The sequence below is a fragment of the Coffea arabica genome, chromosome 11c (genome assembly GCF_036785885.1).
Source record: "Coffea arabica cultivar ET-39 chromosome 11c, Coffea Arabica ET-39 HiFi, whole genome shotgun sequence".
Lineage (NCBI taxonomy): Eukaryota > Viridiplantae > Streptophyta > Magnoliopsida > Gentianales > Rubiaceae > Coffea > Coffea arabica.
In genome coordinates this window covers 43,286,225-43,308,734 of record NC_092330.1, presented here as the reverse complement: position 1 = coordinate 43,308,734, position 22,510 = coordinate 43,286,225, and the positions used below count along the sequence as shown (strand labels likewise).

The following is a 22,510-nucleotide window of genomic DNA, read 5'->3' as shown; positions in this document are numbered from 1 at the left end:
ATTAAGATCTGAATCTATTAAGTTTACGTGCTGAATTGAGTTATTAAATATAACTTTCAAGTAGTTCTTCACTTTTCTTAACGTGTTTAGAAAAAAGTTGTAATTGGATTAAGCAACTCTAGTTGCTTTGGCTAAAGCCAAAAAAAAAAAAAAAAAAAAAAAAAAAAACTCTAGTTGCTCTAGCTGGTTAAACTAATGATCTAACTAAGCATATACTCACTCATCCTATGTTTTCTTCTTATTCATAAACTAGGAATAATAATAAAAAAAATTTTTTTGGGGTGCGAGTCTATGCTCCAAACTTTACAAAAGAAACGAAGAGAAAGGGAGGGCTTTAAAAGTTGAACTACAAAATAATTAATTTGCTGCTACGTAAACTGGTCACTTTAATTCATTGGTTATTATTCAAGTTAGTAGAAAATCACCTAATCATAATCAAAGCCCAAGTAATATATTATAGTAGTCAAACCCGAAACAGCCTCCTACTAGTAGCCCACTACTTGGAACCCACGCTTGTTAAAAGGACTCTCCTCTTCTACACTAGCCCACCACTTCAAATCCACGCTTTAACAAGGTCATCCTCCTCCTAGTTTTCATTTATTTTTATAATTTCAGATTCTTGTTTGACATATTTATAATTTCATATTTTTTGTCACCAAATTGCAACTTTTTTGAACAAAGTTTAGGCTAGGAGTGTGCAAAATCAAATAATTTCGATTTACTGACCAAAATTTGAATTGAATTCGAAATTTTGAATTTAATAATTCGGAATGGAAATTAGAATATCGATTTCGAATTATACGAAATCGGGTCGAATTCGGTAATATCAAATGACTACACTATATATATGATGAAAATTTCAAAAAATAACAATTCAAATAGTCCTTAATCCTCTCAATCTGCACAATGTGCATCAATTTAAGTCTCTGTTTGAATTGATCATTTAAAAAAAAAGATTTTTCAAATACAATATTATAGTAATACACAAATAAAAATAACTAAAAAAAATCTCATTTATACAATATATCAAATATTTTTTTTCAAAAATTTTATAATAAATTTTTTTTATATACACTACTAGAATAAAAATTTTTAAAAATGTAAAAAAACAGGTAATTCAAACATAGCATTTTTCACCCGGGTATTATTAGTATCATTTACCCTCCAACGTTTGATCCTACTTTCCTTCAATTGAAACCCTTCGTCCACGACTGTATGCTCTTAACTTCCCAGCTCTGCTGGCGCTTCGCATTACTCCTACGCCGTCTTCCTCCTCCGCCGTCCGCTCTGCATTTTAGAACCTTTCTACTCCGCCACTGCTCTTCATTGCACTCGCCGCCCCTGCCAATGGGCACAGCCTCGAATGATTCTGGCCCCTCCGTCCCCAAAGACGAAGCTTATCTCGCAACAGTTATCAACAAACGCATCGACCTCTTCAAATCCATCCAAGACCGGGAAAAACTCCAGCGCCTCTCCCTGTCCCCTGACCCCATCAGGTACGAAACCCTGAACCTCTAAGTTATGTATAATATAAAGAATTAATGACTTACGTTTAAGAATAATTTATTTCTTTGGGTTTTGTTTTGTTAGGATTGTGTTACCTGATGGGTCAGTGAAGGAGGGGAAGAAGTGGAATACTACCCCGTTTGATGTGGCGAAGGAAATTTCCAAGAGCTTGGCATCTAATGCGTTGATTGCTAAGGTGGACGGGGCTCTATGGGATATGCATAGGCCATTAGAGGGGGACTGTGAGCTGAAGCTGTTTACATTTGATAGCGATGAGGGGCGAGATACCTTTTGGCATTCAAGCGCCCACATCCTTGGCCAGGTTCAGTGCTCTTTTTTTTTTTTTTTTTTTTTTTTTTTTGGAGTTTTCCCAGCTGCATTCTGGTTTTATTTGGTAAAAACTGCATATTGATTGAGCATTGTGGATGTTAATTCGATGTGTTTTATTGCCTGTTCAGTCACTAGAGCAGACATATGGATGCAGATTGTGCATTGGGCCATGTACCACAAGAGGGGAGGTAATTTACTAATTTGGGTGCTTTAGCTCTTCATCTTTGTAGTATACGCATTCACTCGAATATCTGACATCCAAGGTTTAGAATGGCCAGAGTTGGCTCGTTGAAAACTTCTTTAAATATGTTAAAGTTGGAGGTGCTTCTGCGTTACACTGATAAGCTTTTGTGACTAAATATTCTTTGGAATCAAAAGCTTCCAATATGTCACTTGTTGAACCTTAGCTCTCTGTTTGACCCGTAAATTCCCACAAGAAACTGGATTTTGCTCTATATGGTGAATTAGCGTTTTCATATAGGCTGACCATTAAATGTTTTCTGTTCTCTCCTGTTTCTATTTTGCATTTAAGCTGTTCCCCCTTTTGCCTTTTTGGTTAATTAGATAGAAAATGCATGTTTATCGTATTTTCATGCTCTGAGTTGATGCTTTTGCAGGGTTTCTATTACGATGCTTTTTATGGTGACTTGGGATTGAATGAGGATCATTTTAAAAGGATTGACGATGGGGCTAAGAAGGCTGTATTGGTATCTCTCTTTTCTACCTAAAATTGTATACTTGGTAAAATCTGTGTTCTATTTTGTGCTTGTGAACAGTGTGCCTGTTTTTCTTTTCCATCTTTTAACATGTTATTGTTATTTCAATTTGTAGGATTCTTTATTACTGATTTTTGTGCTGATGCTTTAAGACAATGGCAAACACTTTTGATTAACCATTTCATAGCTATTACAGTTTCACTTTCATACAACTTTTTCAATAAACAACAAAGATATGGTAGAGCTAGGATTATTGTTGTGATGTTTCATATACTAATATGGAGAGCCGATATTGTTGTGATGTACCATATATTTATACGGACAGGCGATATGATAAGCATTCTCACATAATTTTGTTATCATTTTGGCCTCATAGAAACATGTTGATCCTGGAATCCTATTTGAAATCCTTAGATCTTTCTTTTCAAATAGGTTTAGCAAACTTACTTTCCTGGTACTAAAAATATGAAAGACTCTGCAGTCCTTCCAGTCAACATTTTTTGTTTGAGCATATGGTTTTCAGTGTGCACTTGTGATTCTATGATGCTTGAACTGAGATTCAGATGAATGATTGTCAACTGATTTTCTTGTAGAGATAGTCATATATTTTTCCTTGCTATATCGTAACATCCAATTCAGCAAGATGGTTTGGGGTCAGCTGGGATTTGGAAGGACATTCATTTAGGTAACAGTTGGGAAAATGTGGCACATTGTGTTACTAGTGATATTTTTACATAAGATTACAAATATATCGTTGCTCTGGAAATGTATAAAGATTCCAAACGTATATCATTTTGGGGAAAGTTTTAGATGCATTTCGACCTTTCAAAATAAAAGTATATTTTAGTGTTACTACCAGAAGCAAGAAAAGATAAGAAAAGGGGGAATGTCTGCAACTTCTGGTATCTCAAAAGTTGTGAAAACAGTAAAGAGGACTTTATTGTACTATCAGGCAATTTTTGATGTATTGCATTCATCTTTCTACTAATGATTTATGCTTCTATGATTCCAATGATTTGGGAGACATGCTGCTTTCTTGGAACTGAGTTTGTTACTTAACTACCTTTTTGATATCAGGGAAAACAACCTTTTGAGCGCATTGAGGTTACAAGAGATGAAGCTCTGCAGATGTTTTCCGATAACCAATTCAAAGTAATTTGACATCTTTTGAAATGCTAGTTGTTTGTGGGAGTCAGTTTTATTGATTGTAGTTTATCTGTTTCAAACAGGTTGAAATAATTAATGATTTACCTGAAGATAAAACTATCACCGTATGCCGATGTGGTCCCTTGGTTGATTTGTGTCGTGGGCCACATATACCAAATACATCCTTCGTTAAAGCTTTCTCTTGTTTAAAGGTGAGGTTCTGATTTCTGTAGGCCTTATCTATATTATTTACAAAGCAGAAGCAGGGGCTTTTCCAGTTAGTTTTTATATTTCCATTCTTGCCCTCATTGATTGTTTCTTAGGACAAGGATGAATCATTAATGCATTATAACTTGCATCATTGTTTCGCATCAACTTTTTCTTTTGGCTTGCACGAGCAGAGGATGTGTGGCTTTTCCATAGTAGGTAAAGAGATGCATTTGTGAAACATTTATTCATATTGTTGCTATGAATTGTAAAATTAGGCTTCCTGAGCGTATTGGAGGGGGAACAAAGACCGTGAAAGGTTGCAAAGAGTTTATGGAATATCATTTCTGGACCAGAAGCGTCTGAAGGTAGGATTCATGCTTTGCAGTTTCCTTTTTGAGTAAAGGCTTATTTTTGCATTTTGTCGCATCATGTAATTAGTATGGCATCTATCTTGTCTCCTGCTATTTTGTACCACCATAGTTCTTATTATTAGATATGGTTCTTTGTTTAACTTGTCAAGACATGCCATTTGAATGTAAAAGCAGTTATTCATATGAGTTGTAGAAAACACGACTAGGACATGTAGGTGTTCATAGTTTTTCTGCTTAGTATGACAAAAGCTATTTGGTACTTGTATTCATGCCTATCTAAGTTTCATTAGGCAGTAGACATGACAAGATAAAATAAAACTTCTATGTGGATTTAATCTATTGAGCCATTTTGGCTCTTTTCTTGTCATTCTGCAATGCTCATATTTATAGCAACGGATTATTGGACTTGCAATTGGCACTTGCTGCCTCAAAAATATTTAGGTAGCTAGTTTTTCAGGAGTGGCACTAATTTTGTGCTTTTAGCTGCTAATTTCTGTACTCCGTGAATTCCTCAAGCGCATTCGTTCAATGGCATCTGAGTGGCTTGAGAAGTTTTACATAAATATATTAGCTTCTTGAAACTTATGGCAAAAGGCATGAGGCTTAGAAAATATGGTTTGTTGCCAGTTTGTTAACGCCTGTCCCTTAGCTGCCCAATCAAAAATTATCTAACCTTGTGAATCATGTAGTAACTTGCGTGATAGTTGAAGTTGGATGTGGAACTGATGATGTGTGAAAAACTGAGTACTGAGAGTGAAGCTTCAGCTTTTATGTTCTATTCTTGCTATCAACTCTTTGTCACTTAATATGATGGGTCATGGTTATTTTTTCCTTCTTTAGAGAGTCAGTGGTAAGAAAGTTCTTACTTGTTGAAGATATCCTTTTGTTAGATGTTTCTTAATTTGTAAATCTTGCATGTTCTCTGGTTGATGTATCCTCAACATTTTGTTTGGCAGGCTTTGTAAATGAAAATATATGGATTTCCACTTCCCGTTGTCAATAATTGATTTCTTTAGCAGTGGATAGTATATCTGCAAAGTGCTAAGATAAGCTGTGAGAGCTTTGATTTGCATTTTGTATGATCTTGGCAGGGTGAATTCTATTAGATTTTGAGCTAGGATTTTGACTTGATAATCTTTCTTGCAGCAATACAAGGATGACCTGGAAGAAGCAAAGAAGTATGACCATGGAGAATTGGCTAAAAAACAAGAACTTTTCTTTTTCCACCCACTTAGGTAGGACCGTGATGTTTTCATTTATCGTACTGTCTGGTCAAATTTGTCAAAATGCCTATGAGACCTGGTTCGGTTGGTCTTGCATAATTTGCAGTCCCGGAAGTTGTTTCTTCCTTCCACGTGGTGCTCGAGTTTGCAACAAACTCTTAGAATTTATACGAAATGAATACTGGAAGAGAGGTTATGAAGAGGTTGGTAATGTATAATGAACTACTACTGTTGCAAACATGTTGTATTATCCATTGAAGTTCACATCTTATGGTGTTCTTTTTGTAGGTTCGGAGTCCAAATATGTATAACATGCAGTTATGGGAAACTTCTGGTCATGCTGCAAATTATAGGGACAATATGGTCTTATTTGAGGTCAGAAATCAATTTAGTCATTATTATGTATTTTATGTTGTGGCACGACTGATATTTCTGTAGTTGCACTTGCAAATAAGGAGTTTGCTAGAAGTTAGCGCGACTTAATTTCATGTAAAACATGAAAGTTGGCATAATACATTTTTGCCTGATCCGTTAAAGTCCGTTCAAATTTCGAGACTTCAAATTAATAGTCACTTTCTCAAAAGATTTTATTTTTATTTCTTTTTTGCCCCCATCCCTGAGAAGGCTGATATTCCCACTTCTATGCTTCATGAATCTACTTTGTCTTGTGCTGTTCATTTAATTTGGGTGCTTGATACCAATTTTTAATAGGCATTGAATGTAAAGGGGGAGCCTGGGTTCTTGTTCTGATTTATGTTAATTTGTCGTGGAGGAAAGAGTGGCATTAAACAATGAATTTTTTGCTAAATTCCAGTTTGGATGATTCAGCAGATGGGTTTTATTTCCACGGAACGTGGTTGCATAAAATATGGTTGGATGATCTTAGTGAAATTTAATATGATTGAACGTGTTTTCTTGGTTATATTGCAGATTGAGAAACAACAGTTTGGGCTCAAACCAATGAATTGTCCGGGGCACTGTTTGATATTTGATCATAGGGTTCGTTCATACAGGGGTGAGCTATTCTGATATAGTTTTCCAACTCTTTTGTCTATCATATTTGTAGAACGCTAGTATTGCTCTTTAATTTTTACTATTCCAGAATTCTGCTTAATTTTCAGAACTACCTCTTGCACAATCGTTTGGGCTTGTGTTCCTAAATTTGCCAAGCCTAACTGAAAACACCCTCTTTTCATCAATACTATTTTCAGCCTCAGATGGCTTAGGACCACAAGGAACAGCAACGCCTACGTTCCCTGAAGCCACCCTGTCTTCATCTCTTGACTCATCAAACTCAAAAACTGGATTTTCAACGGAAAATTCAGGGCTGAAAAGGGTCCCTCTGCAGAGCGGGCAAGTTGAATTTGACGATAACCATGTGTCTATACAATCTATATGGAAAGCATGGCTACATAGCGGTAACAACCTTAACTTATCTTGATCTGAGAACTCGCAAAGGCAAACAGCACAATCAAACGGCTCTTTTAAGCCCATTATGTCTTTGTAAAGAAAAACTGGTAAAGCATCAATAAAGGCTTGATCTAGACCTGAATCATGAAGATGGAATAGCTGTTGTAACCGTCTCTGGTAAGCTTCAGAACCAGACAAATCAGGATATCCATTAGATTGAGAATTTTGTGATGACCTCCTCCTCATGAGGAACCTTACAAGCAAGTGGAGCAGACCAGAGATGAAAAATACAACTGCTAATATCACAATAATGAAAAGAATTGCAGGACTAATCTTACTTCCAGATTGAATCCAAGGCATTTTTAGCACCAAAAGACCATAGCTTTCCTCCTCAATTTTCTCGAAGTCCCTGAGCTTAATTTCTACCACTACTAGTTTGCTGCTTTCAAGAAACCATTTGCCGATGTTGCCCAGCTTGAGGACAAGCCCGGCTCAGAGATTAACGCGAACAAGTAATGGACCCATATTTCCTTCCCTTCTCGCATTTACAAGAAACCCACTTGGGTTTAATTAATGAAGACACAAGAAAAAGCAAATCTTTGATACGGATTCGGGGTGCAATCGCAGTAGACTACCCCTACTTAAGCATGATAAAAATTCAACCTTTTCCGTTGCTTTGAGTAGTAAACTGGGAAACTAGAAGTTTGCAGGTGATGTCAAGATTTTAGCAGCTTACCTAATAGAGGCTCCATGAATACCAATCAATCAATCTTTATATCTGATACAAAATCCACGAATGATGAAAACTCTTTGGAGTTGTCTTTTGTCTTCCTTTGTTTCTTGGATGATGTGGCCTTGGACAGTTCTGTTTTGCAGTGTAGCAGAGACTCTGGGACAGGCGTCTCTCCCTCTTTTAAAGGATGCACAATTTTCTCCTTTTATAATGTTTCAATTTATATCAAGTGGAGGGAGGAATTGCTGAATTACTCTGCACTTAAGCCCATGTACACCAAAAAAAAAAAAAAGGAATTATTATAAGATTTTTTTTTTGGTTTTTTTTTTTTTTACTGTCAAAGCACAATAAGTGTTTTTGGATTGATCATTATTTGAAAATTTCAAATAAATAATTGCGTGATTAATATTATCCATCTTGGCAATCATCCCCGCCGATTCTTTAATTGCTGAAAAAAAAGAGAAATTATTTATGTCAAATATACAGAAGAAAACCTCAATTATTAAAAAAAAGGAAAAAGAAAAGAAAAGAAAAGTCAAGTAAAGATCGAAATGGTCTAGGTCAAAGGTCTAGCTAAAAAGAACCGCAGATGATCTTGACTTAAGGCTTCGGGTTGAATTCCACAGGCATGAGCCCGCAACAAGAGCCCGCCCATCATTTTTTATCCAAATCCCAACAAATCTTTGCTGGATGACCGTATCAACACCCGGAGGGAAAGTCTGTACAACAGAAGTTATAATGCTACTAATTTCGCCTTTATTGAATCATAAAGTTGGAATTTGTCAGTTTCTGTGCAGAAGCTTTGTCAATTAATTAGCATGGCGATTCTTTTTCTTTTCTTGGTTTATCATAATTAACATATCAGGCAAAGATATTAATCCTTTGTCCTCCTAAAATTTTTTCGATTTTCATAGGGATATTATTATTATTAATCAAATGGGTCCTCTATAATAGTGGGATATTCGAATGGCAAAAACTACAAAAGCATGAAAGAGAAAAAAGTGAAACTCCAAAGAAATAGTAGTAATATACTAAACTGAAGTAGGTATTATATATATTACCAGCTACTTAAAACGTAGCACCTAACATGGCATATGTTAGTAGACGTACGTTTGTACTGTACGTTGAGATGCCAACAATCTACGGCAAACTCACGAACAGACAAAACGCCAAAACACGACAATAATACTAAATAGTTGATGGTTCTAACACTTTGACCATCATATCAAAACCTAGTCCAGCCACAAAAAAACCTGATCCATAAGCTTTGATGGTTTTGATATTATAACCATCATGTTAAAACCTCTAGTTTAAACACAACACAAAATGCTAAACGATATATGCCTGCTTGATGATGGTTGTGCCATTGTAACCAACCATCACAATATACTAATTAAACACGAAAAAGAGCTAATTATAGTAGTGCAAACCATTTCTCTTACTCTTTGTTGCACAAAGTTGAACCAACTCCTTCACAACATCATCGATCTCTTCCTCTCCTTTCAACTCCAATTTCTCTTGCAATTCTCTCGCCTTTTTCCTTACGGATTCTCCACTTGCCTCCTTCGTGACTTTGTTAATTGTTTCTGCCATTCTTTCCCTGTGAAGCTTTCCCTTCGAGTCTCTCAAAACCTCCACCCCAGCGCCAACTTCTTCAATCAATCGAGCATTAATAGGTTGATCAAGGTGCATGGGCATGGCTATGATTGGAAGCCAAATTTCATGCTCTCCATCACAGAATTCCAACCACAATGACTCACGAAGCCACCAACGTTAGGATGGGTCAAAATTTTTGCTTGTGGAGCCCATCCATTGACAACAAGTCCCCTCTTCCGAACCCTCTCGAAAAATCCTTTTGGCAAAGTTTCTTCGAACACAATGTTTTCTCCTTTAGGAAACCTCACAACCCATATGAAATCTACATTGCTAAACTCTAAACCGTAGGCAATCTCTTCCATATCTTCCTTCGAGAGAAAATACTCGCTCCCAAAAGAAATAAAAACGGTTGAACCCTTTTTTTTTTGTTTAGTCATTGCATAATTCTACAATCTTCGTCGTCTAGTACAGGGTCCTGGACAAGGGGGCCAACGGGGACAACTTTCTTGCCAGTTAAGCAAGAAAAATAGTCAAAATATTTCCCTTCAATCACCTTAAAACCCTTGATCAGAATAATCTTAGAAGATCGCTCCATGCAATTAACAACGCGATATGTATCACGATCACGCCTTTTCAAGTTCTCAACAAAAACGGATTCATAATCGCGATAAAAGATTGTGTTACCATAAGGGTATTTCGTACCTGGATTCTTGAAGAAGTGCAGCCCAAAAGAAGTCATGGTGGCGCTACTGCTGATAAACACAACAGCCGGGATATTAAAGGCTGAGGCAGTCTCTGGAGCCCATGGCTGAAGAAGATCGTAAATAAGCAAGTCAGGCTTCAAACTTTTCAACACGTTGCAAAAGTTTGGTTTAGCCATGTCAAAAGCGTCCTTGAGGGTGGGCATCAGATGGGGTGGAAGGCCGTTGGTGGTATGATACTTAGCAGGAAGTTCTGGCAACTTGGGAAGATGGAGTTCAACAAGATGAATTGACTGAGAAACTTTTCAGTCAATTTTGATCTCACAGAACTGAGGGTAGCCGGGGAAAAGCACAGGTAAACATTGAAGTTTCTGGCGGTGAGTTTCTTGGCTAGTTCCAAGTAAGGAGAGACATGTCCATGAGCCAGTCATGGGAGCATGAGAACATTGAAAGTTGCATGATTTTCCATTGATGATAAACAAAAACGCACAGGAATTTCTCCAAAAAAAAAAAAAAAACCTCACAAAAATGCTCACAAGAATTGCTCAAAAGCTCACAAAAAACTCTCACAAGAATATTAACTGGGGATTGAAGAGACGAACTTCTGTGTGGTGAAGGTGGGGAGGAGAAGGCTCTATTTATTGAGTTTTCGGGGTGATATCCATGGAAACTTACCTTGTTGATTGTGCAATTAAAAGGAATGAGAATATTTCATGAAATTTTGGGAATCAGAATCTTAAGGCAATCGTTCAGTATGTCAAGTTTCCATGCAAGACAATATATGCATTAGCCTTGTATTCATTTCCTAAAATATAACCGATTTTATCTCCCTTCCATGCATACCAAAATTTTAAAATTATTCACGTGACTGTTTACATATGGAAAGGTGATTATTTTTTCCTTCTAGCATTCCTTGTATGAAAAAAAATTTGATCAGTTGAATACTTTTAACGCCCATTAAACAACTAATTTATGCAGGTAAAACTGTTCAATTGTCAATCTCACTTGTACATTTCTCTTCATAAGATGTATAAGTATGCAATATTTTCTTTCTTCCCTCACCCCCCCTTCACCCTAAAAGTATGTAGTACTTTTAACTGTCTTGTGGCTAGTGAAGTTGTTTGTAAATTAATTATCCTATGGATCGTTAATTAGTTGCATTAGTTTGGAGTATGAAGCCATTTATTACGCATAGATCAGACAAATTTGGATAAAATGGTTAACTATCTTTTCGAGCATGTGGTGGCTGATATTAATACTGGAAATATTTAACTAATCAAAGATTTTGAGATTAATACTGAAAATTTTTAATAAACCAAAAATTTTCAGATCTTTTAGTACAAGATGCTATGAGAAAAATTCCTTATTACTCTAATACAAAATACAAAAAAACAAGGAGGAAAGATATTAATCGGGGAATCGGGTGGTGTAAAGGATATAGAGCATAAATGAGCATAAGAAGAATTGGTAAATTTGCTGCAGATGGTGATATCATGACTGAAACCCTAACCAACACATCTAATTATGTAATGCATGGATACCGGGTTTGATGTAAAGATTCCAACTTCCCATTGAATGTAGAGTCAATAATGGTCTAACAATAAAAGACTTAACAATTTTGACAAAAATTTCTACCAGCCAAATTGTTTCTAATTTCCATATTGGAGATTGATTTGTTATTAAGAATTTAGTTCATTTTTTGGCTATAAAAGTTTCTTAGTTTTGTATTACAATAAAATCTATATAAATTAATAACTTCTATTAAATAATAATTTTTCGTCTTGATTCGGACTAACGAGCTAAATTAATAATTTTAATAAATAACATGACAATAATTGTTTTGAGAATCTTATGTAACTCTTTGGCCCCATGCGTTTCATAAATTAATATTTCATTGAAATTATATATCATATTTTCCTAAAATATGACTATATTGTTGTTTTTTTTTCCAAATACCTATTGTTGCAATTATTTTTGAAAGTATGTGGGATGCTTTCTACCATACTCACATAATACTTTATATATTTGATTAATCGTTGTTGGAAAGATACAGTTTAATAATGAGATATGTAAGAAGATTTTGTGTTTGTTATTTCTAAAAAGATTTGCTTGTCATTTACATACATAATGTTATTAATTTGATTCTTTGTATGCATTTAATAAAATGGAAGAGGATATGTATCATTTAGTGTTTCTAAATCTTTTTGCCTTCTGATAATAGAAAAATGATATGAGTTTCGTATATTAATATAATTAAATTATACTTTCAAATCAAGAAAATTAGGATTGGTTTATATTCTATAAACTATTAGCCTCCTTTTATTGATTAAATAATTCATATTTTTATAAAATAAAATAAAATTTTAGTTGATTAAATGAGTTTTTTTTTTGAATTGTATGTAAACTTGATAAATTAATAAATTATTAATTTATAGAGATTTTAATGTACGTCAAATTAAGATACAAATTTCCCACAAATTGAGACTTTTTTGTTAGCATATTTTCTTGACGACTAAGCTTAAGTTGCACGAGCCCAAGTCTTTTAAATGGCAAATCAATGCCCGACCTAAGAGAGTCTTCGAATACCCACGAAATTCCGCTGAAGAAAAACAATTCACCAATAGTCCATGGGCTGTGATTCGGACAATTCTTTGGGTTCTCTTGAAATCCAGGTTACCCATTGTTTAGCAACGCTTAAGATGTCACACAACAAAATCAAAAATTAAAAAAAGGAAAAAAAATGATAATTTCTAATTTAACTCTCAATTATATTCCTCCTTTTTCTCTTTACGGTTTAATGTTTTTTTATTTATTCTTGTAAATTATAATCATTTAGTACATGAGGTACAAATAACATGCAAATGCAAAAGAATATAGGCAGTATATCCAAAATTCAAATTCAGCGGTTGTATACAACACCTCGAGCTTCTTTCTTTCTTTCATTCTTTTTTTTTTTTTGGGTTGAATCAATGATCTTGAGCTTTATGTTGAAACATAGTTAAAATGTGAATATTTTGCTTTGCGAGCAACTGGTACTTGATATTCTGATTATTTAACCTCTACTTTTTACATTTAAAATACACAAATTACTAATTGAAGAACAAAATCCTCTTCTTCTTCTTCTTCTTTTTTTTACTCTTACGTGGTAGGATATATTTAAGTTTATTGACGAACATAAAGAAGCAACTTTGCGTTCTGAACCTCCCTCTTCCCCTTTATAAACGTTCGACCAATTTAGCAAGAGCTAAACTACCTTTTTGTTTTTTTTTTCCTGGGTACTAGCAGAAGTATAGGGTAAACTCTTAGTACTTGAAATTCATACTAAATTGAAGAACTTAGATTAATTTGCCGAATAAATAGTGACAACTGTTAAGCAAAAAAAAAGGGAAAAAGCTGTGTGTAGTAAGACGAGTAACTCGTACCCCATTCCATCCTCCTCGGACGTCCAAAACTTGTGGCACAAGTAATTTTGAGTTTCTTAAAAATTATCGTACATAATTTGAGATTCTTTGTTAACCTTCTTTACAAACAAGTAAGTTTGTTCTATTGGTTGAAGGAAAGTCTTAGATTTGCTTCAACTTGGGAAATATGCCCTTACACAAATCTGCTTCTTTTTTTTTTTTTGTATTTCCCGTTTTTGGTTACTACTTACTAGTTTATAACAGCTTCCTTTTCTCAATTTGCCGGTTAGGTAAGATTACCGATTTCTTCTTTGACAAGGGAAAAAACACGTGCAAATTGTTTATTCACCAAATCAAATGGTGATTCCTTGTAGCCCACGCCAGTGGTTATTACATTAACCAGAGCCCAAATATGACCCGCTGAAATAAATAGACAACCCCAACACGGCCTCCAACTAGTACCTTGTCCAAACTATCCTTCCCTTCCACCGAACCCACTGCTTGAATTAGTAAAATTTCTCCCATAACGCTTAATACAAAGTAGTAGTAGCTTAAGCTTGCAGAAAAGCCGGCCAGCGATGGATTTTTAGGATGCGTTTGATAAGATTGAACTTTGAATCCATTAATTTATTGAATTATTAAGTATTAAATCTAATATATTTGAGTCCATATCAAATTTAGTGATAAGTAAATAGCTTATCACTTAATTTTGGGAGTAAATTTTGTCTAAAAAATTTAGTGCCACTTAATTAATTCAGTTGTTTAATATTTTTTTATCAAACGGTTTGAATATATTAAGATCTGAATCTATTAAGTTTACGTGCTGAATTGAGTTATTAAATATAACTTTCAAGTAGTTCTTCACTTTTCTTAACGTGTTTAGAAAAAAGTTGTAATTGGATTAAGCAACTCTAGTTGCTTTGGCTAAAGCCAAAAAAAAAAAAAAAAAAAAAAAAAAAAACTCTAGTTGCTCTAGCTGGTTAAACTAATGATCTAACTAAGCATATACTCACTCATCCTATGTTTTCTTCTTATTCATAAACTAGGAATAATAATAAAAAAAATTTTTTTGGGGTGCGAGTCTATGCTCCAAACTTTACAAAAGAAACGAAGAGAAAGGGAGGGCTTTAAAAGTTGAACTACAAAATAATTAATTTGCTGCTACGTAAACTGGTCACTTTAATTCATTGGTTATTATTCAAGTTAGTAGAAAATCACCTAATCATAATCAAAGCCCAAGTAATATATTATAGTAGTCAAACCCGAAACAGCCTCCTACTAGTAGCCCACTACTTGGAACCCACGCTTGTTAAAAGGACTCTCCTCTTCTACACTAGCCCACCACTTCAAATCCACGCTTTAACAAGGTCATCCTCCTCCTAGTTTTCATTTATTTTTATAATTTCAGATTCTTGTTTGACATATTTATAATTTCATATTTTTTGTCACCAAATTGCAACTTTTTTGAACAAAGTTTAGGCTAGGAGTGTGCAAAATCAAATAATTTCGATTTACTGACCAAAATTTGAATTGAATTCGAAATTTTGAATTTAATAATTCGGAATGGAAATTAGAATATCGATTTCGAATTATACGAAATCGGGTCGAATTCGGTAATATCAAATGACTACACTATATATATGATGAAAATTTCAAAAAATAACAATTCAAATAGTCCTTAATCCTCTCAATCTGCACAATGTGCATCAATTTAAGTCTCTGTTTGAATTGATCATTTAAAAAAAAAGATTTTTCAAATACAATATTATAGTAATACACAAATAAAAATAACTAAAAAAAATCTCATTTATACAATATATCAAATATTTTTTTTCAAAAATTTTATAATAAATTTTTTTTATATACACTACTAGAATAAAAATTTTTAAAAATGTAAAAAAACAGGTAATTCAAACATAGCATTTTTCACCCGGGTATTATTAGTATCATTTACCCTCCAACGTTTGATCCTACTTTCCTTCAATTGAAACCCTTCGTCCACGACTGTATGCTCTTAACTTCCCAGCTCTGCTGGCGCTTCGCATTACTCCTACGCCGTCTTCCTCCTCCGCCGTCCGCTCTGCATTTTAGAACCTTTCTACTCCGCCACTGCTCTTCATTGCACTCGCCGCCCCTGCCAATGGGCACAGCCTCGAATGATTCTGGCCCCTCCGTCCCCAAAGACGAAGCTTATCTCGCAACAGTTATCAACAAACGCATCGACCTCTTCAAATCCATCCAAGACCGGGAAAAACTCCAGCGCCTCTCCCTGTCCCCTGACCCCATCAGGTACGAAACCCTGAACCTCTAAGTTATGTATAATATAAAGAATTAATGACTTACGTTTAAGAATAATTTATTTCTTTGGGTTTTGTTTTGTTAGGATTGTGTTACCTGATGGGTCAGTGAAGGAGGGGAAGAAGTGGAATACTACCCCGTTTGATGTGGCGAAGGAAATTTCCAAGAGCTTGGCATCTAATGCGTTGATTGCTAAGGTGGACGGGGCTCTATGGGATATGCATAGGCCATTAGAGGGGGACTGTGAGCTGAAGCTGTTTACATTTGATAGCGATGAGGGGCGAGATACCTTTTGGCATTCAAGCGCCCACATCCTTGGCCAGGTTCAGTGCTCTTTTTTTTTTTTTTTTTTTTTTTTTTTTGGAGTTTTCCCAGCTGCATTCTGGTTTTATTTGGTAAAAACTGCATATTGATTGAGCATTGTGGATGTTAATTCGATGTGTTTTATTGCCTGTTCAGTCACTAGAGCAGACATATGGATGCAGATTGTGCATTGGGCCATGTACCACAAGAGGGGAGGTAATTTACTAATTTGGGTGCTTTAGCTCTTCATCTTTGTAGTATACGCATTCACTCGAATATCTGACATCCAAGGTTTAGAATGGCCAGAGTTGGCTCGTTGAAAACTTCTTTAAATATGTTAAAGTTGGAGGTGCTTCTGCGTTACACTGATAAGCTTTTGTGACTAAATATTCTTTGGAATCAAAAGCTTCCAATATGTCACTTGTTGAACCTTAGCTCTCTGTTTGACCCGTAAATTCCCACAAGAAACTGGATTTTGCTCTATATGGTGAATTAGCGTTTTCATATAGGCTGACCATTAAATGTTTTCTGTTCTCTCCTGTTTCTATTTTGCATTTAAGCTGTTCCCCCTTTTGCCTTTTTGGTTAATTAGATAGAAAATGCATGTTTATCGTATTTTCATGCTCTGAGTTGATGCTTTTGCAGGGTTTCTATTACGATGCTTTTTATGGTGACTTGGGATTGAATGAGGATCATTTTAAAAGGATTGACGATGGGGCTAAGAAGGCTGTATTGGTATCTCTCTTTTCTACCTAAAATTGTATACTTGGTAAAATCTGTGTTCTATTTTGTGCTTGTGAACAGTGTGCCTGTTTTTCTTTTCCATCTTTTAACATGTTATTGTTATTTCAATTTGTAGGATTCTTTATTACTGATTTTTGTGCTGATGCTTTAAGACAATGGCAAACACTTTTGATTAACCATTTCATAGCTATTACAGTTTCACTTTCATACAACTTTTTCAATAAACAACAAAGATATGGTAGAGCTAGGATTATTGTTGTGATGTTTCATATACTAATATGGAGAGCCGATATTGTTGTGATGTACCATATATTTATACGGACAGGCGATATGATAAGCATTCTCACATAATTTTGTTATCATTTTGGCCTCATAGAAACATGTTGATCCTGGAATCCTATTTGAAATCCTTAGATCTTTCTTTTCAAATAGGTTTAGCAAACTTACTTTCCTGGTACTAAAAATATGAAAGACTCTGCAGTCCTTCCAGTCAACATTTTTTGTTTGAGCATATGGTTTTCAGTGTGCACTTGTGATTCTATGATGCTTGAACTGAGATTCAGATGAATGATTGTCAACTGATTTTCTTGTAGAGATAGTCATATATTTTTCCTTGCTATATCGTAACATCCAATTCAGCAAGATGGTTTGGGGTCAGCTGGGATTTGGAAGGACATTCATTTAGGTAACAGTTGGGAAAATGTGGCACATTGTGTTACTAGTGATATTTTTACATAAGATTACAAATATATCGTTGCTCTGGAAATGTATAAAGATTCCAAACGTATATCATTTTGGGGAAAGTTTTAGATGCATTTCGACCTTTCAAAATAAAAGTATATTTTAGTGTTACTACCAGAAGCAAGAAAAGATAAGAAAAGGGGGAATGTCTGCAACTTCTGGTATCTCAAAAGTTGTGAAAACAGTAAAGAGGACTTTATTGTACTATCAGGCAATTTTTGATGTATTGCATTCATCTTTCTACTAATGATTTATGCTTCTATGATTCCAATGATTTGGGAGACATGCTGCTTTCTTGGAACTGAGTTTGTTACTTAACTACCTTTTTGATATCAGGGAAAACAACCTTTTGAGCGCATTGAGGTTACAAGAGATGAAGCTCTGCAGATGTTTTCCGATAACCAATTCAAAGTAATTTGACATCTTTTGAAATGCTAGTTGTTTGTGGGAGTCAGTTTTATTGATTGTAGTTTATCTGTTTCAAACAGGTTGAAATAATTAATGATTTACCTGAAGATAAAACTATCACCGTATGCCGATGTGGTCCCTTGGTTGATTTGTGTCGTGGGCCACATATACCAAATACATCCTTCGTTAAAGCTTTCTCTTGTTTAAAGGTGAGGTTCTGATTTCTGTAGGCCTTATCTATATTATTTACAAAGCAGAAGCAGGGGCTTTTCCAGTTAGTTTTTATATTTCCATTCTTGCCCTCATTGATTGTTTCTTAGGACAAGGATGAATCATTAATGCATTATAACTTGCATCATTGTTTCGCATCAACTTTTTCTTTTGGCTTGCACGAGCAGAGGATGTGTGGCTTTTCCATAGTAGGTAAAGAGATGCATTTGTGAAACATTTATTCATATTGTTGCTATGAATTGTAAAATTAGGCTTCCTGAGCGTATTGGAGGGGGAACAAAGACCGTGAAAGGTTGCAAAGAGTTTATGGAATATCATTTCTGGACCAGAAGCGTCTGAAGGTAGGATTCATGCTTTGCAGTTTCCTTTTTGAGTAAAGGCTTATTTTTGCATTTTGTCGCATCATGTAATTAGTATGGCATCTATCTTGTCTCCTGCTATTTTGTACCACCATAGTTCTTATTATTAGATATGGTTCTTTGTTTAACTTGTCAAGACATGCCATTTGAATGTAAAAGCAGTTATTCATATGAGTTGTAGAAAACACGACTAGGACATGTAGGTGTTCATAGTTTTTCTGCTTAGTATGACAAAAGCTATTTGGTACTTGTATTCATGCCTATCTAAGTTTCATTAGGCAGTAGACATGACAAGATAAAATAAAACTTCTATGTGGATTTAATCTATTGAGCCATTTTGGCTCTTTTCTTGTCATTCTGCAATGCTCATATTTATAGCAACGGATTATTGGACTTGCAATTGGCACTTGCTGCCTCAAAAATATTTAGGTAGCTAGTTTTTCAGGAGTGGCACTAATTTTGTGCTTTTAGCTGCTAATTTCTGTACTCCGTGAATTCCTCAAGCGCATTCGTTCAATGGCATCTGAGTGGCTTGAGAAGTTTTACATAAATATATTAGCTTCTTGAAACTTATGGCAAAAGGCATGAGGCTTAGAAAATATGGTTTGTTGCCAGTTTGTTAACGCCTGTCCCTTAGCTGCCCAATCAAAAATTATCTAACCTTGTGAATCATGTAGTAACTTGCGTGATAGTTGAAGTTGGATGTGGAACTGATGATGTGTGAAAAACTGAGTACTGAGAGTGAAGCTTCAGCTTTTATGTTCTATTCTTGCTATCAACTCTTTGTCACTTAATATGATGGGTCATGGTTATTTTTTCCTTCTTTAGAGAGTCAGTGGTAAGAAAGTTCTTACTTGTTGAAGATATCCTTTTGTTAGATGTTTCTTAATTTGTAAATCTTGCATGTTCTCTGGTTGATGTATCCTCAACATTTTGTTTGGCAGGCTTTGTAAATGAAAATATATGGATTTCCACTTCCCGTTGTCAATAATTGATTTCTTTAGCAGTGGATAGTATATCTGCAAAGTGCTAAGATAAGCTGTGAGAGCTTTGATTTGCATTTTGTATGATCTTGGCAGGGTGAATTCTATTAGATTTTGAGCTAGGATTTTGACTTGATAATCTTTCTTGCAGCAATACAAGGATGACCTGGAAGAAGCAAAGAAGTATGACCATGGAGAATTGGCTAAAAAACAAGAACTTTTCTTTTTCCACCCACTTAGGTAGGACCGTGATGTTTTCATTTATCGTACTGTCTGGTCAAATTTGTCAAAATGCCTATGAGACCTGGTTCGGTTGGTCTTGCATAATTTGCAGTCCCGGAAGTTGTTTCTTCCTTCCACGTGGTGCTCGAGTTTGCAACAAACTCTTAGAATTTATACGAAATGAATACTGGAAGAGAGGTTATGAAGAGGTTGGTAATGTATAATGAACTACTACTGTTGCAAACATGTTGTATTATCCATTGAAGTTCACATCTTATGGTGTTCTTTTTGTAGGTTCGGAGTCCAAATATGTATAACATGCAGTTATGGGAAACTTCTGGTCATGCTGCAAATTATAGGGACAATATGGTCTTATTTGAGGTCAGAAATCAATTTAGTCATTATTATGTATTTTATGTTGTGGCACGACTGATATTTCTGTAGTTGCACTTGCAAATAAGGAGTTTGCTAGAAGTTAGCGCGACTTAATTTCATGTAAAACATGAAAGTTGGCATAATACATTTTTGCCTGATCCGTTAAAGTCCGTTCAAATTTCGAGACTTCAAATTAATAGTCACTTTCTCAAAAGATTTTATTTTTATTTCTTTTTTGCCCCCATCCCTGAGAAGGCTGATATTCCCACTTCTATGCTTCATGAATCTACTTTGTCTTGTGCTGTTCATTTAATTTGGGTGCTTGATACCAATTTTTAATAGGCATTGAATGTAAAGGGGGAGCCTGGGTTCTTGTTCTGATTTATGTTAATTTGTCGTGGAGGAAAGAGTGGCATTAAACAATGAATTTTTTGCTAAATTCCAGTTTGGATGATTCAGCAGATGGGTTTTATTTCCACGGAACGTGGTTGCATAAAATATGGTTGGATGATCTTAGTGAAATTTAATATGATTGAACGTGTTTTCTTGGTTATATTGCAGATTGAGAAACAACAGTTTGGGCTCAAACCAATGAATTGTCCGGGGCACTGTTTGATATTTGATCATAGGGTTCGTTCATACAGGGGTGAGCTATTCTGATATAGTTTTCCAACTCTTTTGTCTATCATATTTGTAGAACGCTAGTATTGCTCTTTAATTTTTACTATTCCAGAATTCTGCTTAATTTTCAGAACTACCTCTTGCACAATCGTTTGGGCTTGTGTTCCTAAATTTGCCAAGCCTAACTGAAAACACCCTCTTTTCATCAATACTATTTTCAGCCTCAGATGGCTTAGGACCACAAGGAACAGCAACGCCTACGTTCCCTGAAGCCACCCTGTCTTCATCTCTTGACTCATCAAACTCAAAAACTGGATTTTCAACGGAAAATTCAGGGCTGAAAAGGGTCCCTCTGCAGAGCGGGCAAGTTGAATTTGACGATAACCATGTGTCTATACAATCTATATGGAAAGCATGGCTACATAGCGGTAACAACCTTAACTTATCTTGATCTGAGAACTCGCAAAGGCAAACAGCACAATCAAACGGCTCTTTTAAGCCCATTATGTCTTTGTAAAGAAAAACTGGTAAAGCATCAATAAAGGCTTGATCTAGACCTGAATCATGAAGATGGAATAGCTGTTGTAACCGTCTCTGGTAAGCTTCAGAACCAGACAAATCAGGATATCCATTAGATTGAGAATTTTGTGATGACCTCCTCCTCATGAGGAACCTTACAAGCAAGTGGAGCAGACCAGAGATGAAAAATACAACTGCTAATATCACAATAATGAAAAGAATTGCAGGACTAATCTTACTTCCAGATTGAATCCAAGGCATTTTTAGCACCAAAAGACCATAGCTTTCCTCCTCAATTTTCTCGAAGTCCCTGAGCTTAATTTCTACCACTACTAGTTTGCTGCTTTCAAGAAACCATTTGCCGATGTTGCCCAGCTTGAGGACAAGCCCGGCTCAGAGATTAACGCGAACAAGTAATGGACCCATATTTCCTTCCCTTCTCGCATTTACAAGAAACCCACTTGGGTTTAATTAATGAAGACACAAGAAAAAGCAAATCTTTGATACGGATTCGGGGTGCAATCGCAGTAGACTACCCCTACTTAAGCATGATAAAAATTCAACCTTTTCCGTTGCTTTGAGTAGTAAACTGGGAAACTAGAAGTTTGCAGGTGATGTCAAGATTTTAGCAGCTTACCTAATAGAGGCTCCATGAATACCAATCAATCAATCTTTATATCTGATACAAAATCCACGAATGATGAAAACTCTTTGGAGTTGTCTTTTGTCTTCCTTTGTTTCTTGGATGATGTGGCCTTGGACAGTTCTGTTTTGCAGTGTAGCAGAGACTCTGGGACAGGCGTCTCTCCCTCTTTTAAAGGATGCACAATTTTCTCCTTTTATAATGTTTCAATTTATATCAAGTGGAGGGAGGAATTGCTGAATTACTCTGCACTTAAGCCCATGTACACCAAAAAAAAAAAAAAGGAATTATTATAAGATTTTTTTTTTGGTTTTTTTTTTTTTTACTGTCAAAGCACAATAAGTGTTTTTGGATTGATCATTATTTGAAAATTTCAAATAAATAATTGCGTGATTAATATTATCCATCTTGGCAATCATCCCCGCCGATTCTTTAATTGCTGAAAAAAAAGAGAAATTATTTATGTCAAATATACAGAAGAAAACCTCAATTATTAAAAAAAAGGAAAAAGAAAAGAAAAGAAAAGTCAAGTAAAGATCGAAATGGTCTAGGTCAAAGGTCTAGCTAAAAAGAACCGCAGATGATCTTGACTTAAGGCTTCGGGTTGAATTCCACAGGCATGAGCCCGCAACAAGAGCCCGCCCATCATTTTTTATCCAAATCCCAACAAATCTTTGCTGGATGACCGTATCAACACCCGGAGGGAAAGTCTGTACAACA

At 35.3% G+C, this 22,510-nt stretch overlaps 3 pseudogenes; 2 read left to right on the top strand and 1 right to left on the bottom strand.

Moving 5' to 3' along the window:
- The first annotated feature begins 1,167 nt into the window (after positions 1-1,167).
- On the top strand, positions 1,168-7,054 carry LOC140016875 (threonine--tRNA ligase, mitochondrial 1-like; annotated as a pseudogene).
- Positions 7,055-9,055: 2,001 nt separating this feature from the next.
- On the bottom strand, positions 9,056-10,411 carry LOC140016606 (UDP-glucosyltransferase 29-like; annotated as a pseudogene).
- Positions 10,412-15,303: 4,892 nt separating this feature from the next.
- Positions 15,304-21,190, top strand: LOC140016874 (threonine--tRNA ligase, mitochondrial 1-like; annotated as a pseudogene).
- Positions 21,191-22,510: the final 1,320 nt, after the last annotated feature.